We start from the raw sequence: 4035 nt of genomic DNA, 5'->3' as shown, positions 1-4035 counted from the left end.
TGGGGGGCGAGGGGGGGGGGAAAGCTGATTGTTATGCTGGGAGCAACATCTCATAAAGATCACCCTGCAGAGAATCTCTTTCTTTTTTTTCTTCTTCTTCTTTTTTCTTTTCCTTCCCCAGCTCCATCTGCATGCCTCATGCTGCCTCATTCCGCCTCACCCATAAGCCACAGGCTTTGCTCTGGGAGGGGAAGGAGGCAGGGTGGTGGCTGGGGAGCACTGGGGAACGTGCCATGCATTCTCATGTTTTCATCTCCGTTGGTTTCAAGCGAGGGAAGCTGGAAGAATCTTCGGGAAAGGAAGATTCTTGCAGAGGATGGAGACACAGGTAAGTTTCCCATCTCCTCCCTGTAAGTTTGGGGGGGGGGGGGTTGCACAGCGCAGCATATCTTTGCAGCGCAATTTATGTAGATGCACCTAGAGACCCTCAGAGGTCATTAATCCTCACCTAACCTGGAAGGGTGATGCTCTAAGGCTGGGGTGTCCAACCTTGACCACTCTAAGACCTATGGACTTAACTCCCAGAATTCCCCAGCCAGCCAGCCACCTCACCTAACGTGGAAGGGTGATGGTCTAAGGCAGGGATGTCCAACTTTGACCACTCTAAGACTTATGGACTTCAACTCCCAGAATTCCCCAGCCAGCCATGCTGGCTAGGACGTGCTGGGAGTTGAAGTCCACAAGTCTTAAAGTGGCCTAGGTTGGACAGCTCTGCTCTATGACAAGGGGAGCCCATATTGATTGAGTTGCAAAAGTAACAACAATCTCAGAAAGTCATTTATGAATTAACGTCTTGCTTGGGGCTGAGGCTTTCTCGGCTTCGGAAACAGCTCAGTGGCTACACATATTAGCTACCAAGACTGACTCGATTTCATATTTTGGGCATTACCCCACAGGCTCCCTTCAATCATGGGGCAAAGTGACCCCTCCCTTGACCGACCAAGCGTCTTTTGTTTCTTTCCTTGTTTAAATTTATGGGAAACCCACTCCAGTTGCCCATCGCATCCTTTTCATTTCATGACATAATCAGAGTTGAACAGGACTTTTTTTTTTTCTATTTAAAACACTCTTAGATTTTCTCCCCAGCCAAAATACGTAGCCTTCTCATTGTGTGTTGTGATTAATTAATGCTTATCATCCAGCAGTGTTACGGAGACGAAACCAGGCATGATTTTTTAAATTTTATTTTATTTTTGGATTTCAAGGAGGCAAAAGCTGGATTGCCCTCATGGGTCTCCCTCAAGCCCTCATCAGAAATCTGCATTTTTTTTTTAAAATGGCCACTCCAGAATGAGTGAGGTTGTCAAAAGGCAAACACCTCCGAATTATATCCGCAATCAAAAGTTTGCCGGTGCAATCAGTGTCTGATGCGGCCTGCTGAAATCAAACAAAGCCGTATATCGTATCTCGCTAAGGTGGCAGGAGCAAGCAATTCAATTTTGGAGAGTGTGAAGCTATCAGATTTATGAATATGGATGAGACAGATGGCGGTGAGGACTTCAGGGGAGGGGGGGAAAGGAACATTGGTTGCTGATTAGCTCCAATAAATTGGAAGATTTTTTTGGGGGGGTGAAATTCCGACGCCATGAAGCTCATCTTTGGAGAACGAAACCCAAAATAGGAGTAAGGTTGATGGAGATGGACAGGTAGTCCTCACGTTATGGTCACAATTGAGCCCAACCTTTCTGCTGCTAAGTGAGACATTTGTTAAGTGAGCTTTTCCCCATTTTATGACCCCTTTCTTGCCGCGGCTGTTAAGTGAATCAATGCAGTTGTTAAGTTAGCGACGCGGTTGTGAAAGGAGTCTGGCTAGCCCCTTGACTCTGTTTGTCAGAAGGTCCCAAAAGACCCCAGGATATTGCAACCATCGTAAATATGAGACAGTTGCCAAGCCACTGAATTTTGATCACGTGACCATGGGGATGCCGCAATGGTGGTGTGACAAACGGTTGTAAGTCACTTTTCCCAGTGACCTTGTAACTTCCAGCTGCAACTAAGTGAATTGTTTAGTCGCAGTTCAACTTACAACCATTCGTTTAGTGACTGTTCGCAATTACAACAATGCTGAAAAAAGTGGCTTCTGACCGGTCCTCACGCGTACAACCGTGATTAAAACATCCCCATGATTAAAACTCAGTTGCTTGGCAACCAGCTTGTCTTGACAATGATTGTAGCATCCTGGGGTCCTTCTGATCGCCATTTGCAATCTTCCCAGCCGCCTTTCAGTGGGGGAAGCTGGGTTCTTTTTTACGACCGTGAGATTCCCTTAACAACTGCTGTGCTACACTTAACTGTGGCAAAAGGGGATGTCAAATCAGGCACAACTCCCCTAAAACTGCCTTGTTTAGCAACGAAAATTCTCCTCCCAACTGTGGCCATAAGCTGGGGTCTACCTATAAGACAAGACATTTCCACCTACACTTGTATATCAAACACCCTCCACGTTCCACAGTTTTTAACCCAGCATTTCTGCATTTGCCTGGTCACTTCTGGTGAGTAGAATTCATTAATTAATATTAGTTTTCAGTTAGGCTGCCCATCTCCCCTCCAAGGTGACAAGTTGCAGCAAGCAAGAATTGTCATACAGGTGAGCAATCTGAAGGCTGGGAGGAAGGATCCAGTCCCTTTCTTGAACCCAGGGACCATCAGAGACAAAATATTCCTTTTTCCCACGGCGTACAAGAACAAGGCCAGCCAAACGCCTGTAAATTTTATAAGGCTGCTTGTAGCATCCCAGTGAAACATGACAGTTAGGATGGGGATTTGCTGAGGACAGGGTGAGCCCCCATTCTTTGTGGTTTCCCCACCCCACCCCCCATTCGGAGAAAAAGCTCTGGGTCGCTGTCGGAGGCAGATGACCAGATGAAAACAAAGGCCGTTCGGATCCCCACCCAGCTTCTGCATCAAAGGTTACCTCCTTCCACAGATTGAAGAAGTTAACCTTTGTTTATGTCAAATGTCATTTATCTTTCTTTTGTGCCTTGGCCTTTCAAACTTTCTCTCCAGTTGCGTTTATGTTGGCAACTGGAAGAAAAACAAAATCTTTGCCAGTTCTGTTGTAGCACAGCCTGTCACGTCTGAAGATCTGTGGTTAGCTCTCTGCCCTCTATTTTCAGAAGCCTCCAAGGTTATGTCTACCTTTGCCGAAGAGACATGATGATTTTTTTCAAAAAAAAACCAACAACACAAAAAACTAGAGTAGAGTAGAAACCAACCACTTTTTCCAAACAAGATCATTTTACATTTGGAGACAATATTCCTGTGAGAAGCTTTCTGCTCATTACCTTCCCAGATGGACTAAATTCAATTTCTGATTTTAAGCTGTACTTTCTGGAAATGTGTGTGTGTGACTGCCTGCATGCGTGGGTGTGTTTTTCTGTTCTTAAAAATATATCAGGACATCGCACTGGAGGGAAACCTGATTGCCGCACCTGCACAAACATTTCCCGTCTAATACAGCTTCCAGAAAAACATTTTTCTAAGCAAAGGACACCAGAGTCTGTCGTAGAAGAAAAACCATAATCAGACAGATTCCACATTCAGCAATAGCAGCTGCGAAATTTAAAATTGCTTAGATATTTTTCTAAAGTTGCTCTTTCGAGGGGCTGCCACAAAGAAGAGGGGGGGTCAAGCTTGACCCCTATTCTCCAAAGCACCCGAAGGCAGGACAAGAAGCAACGGATGGAAACTAATCAAGGAGAGAAGCAACCTAGAACTAAGGAGAAATTTCCTGACAGTGAGAACAATTAATCAGTGGAACTACTTCCCCCCAGAAGTTGTGGGCTCTCCAACACTGGAAGATTTTAAGAAGAGATTGGACAACCATTTGTCCAAAATGGTATAGGGTTTCTTGCTTGAGCAGGGGGTTGGACTAGAAGACCTCCAAGGTCCCTTCCAACTCTGTTATTCTAAACCTGATTCTGTTCCAAAGCTGGGCAGAGGATCTTAAAGCAATGAAATCAGCAAAGACAAATATCTTAACTTCTCAACCATCCACTAAACATCTATTTATTTCATTCTCACCTTTACATCCTT

Source organism: Protobothrops mucrosquamatus, unplaced genomic scaffold (assembly GCF_001527695.2).
Source record: "Protobothrops mucrosquamatus isolate PMUCROS unplaced genomic scaffold, P.Mucros_1.0 scaffold4, whole genome shotgun sequence".
In the NCBI taxonomy this organism is placed as follows: domain Eukaryota; kingdom Metazoa; phylum Chordata; class Lepidosauria; order Squamata; family Viperidae; genus Protobothrops; species Protobothrops mucrosquamatus.
The sequence above is the reverse complement of the archived record's forward strand: the minus strand, read 5'-3'. Positions refer to the sequence as shown.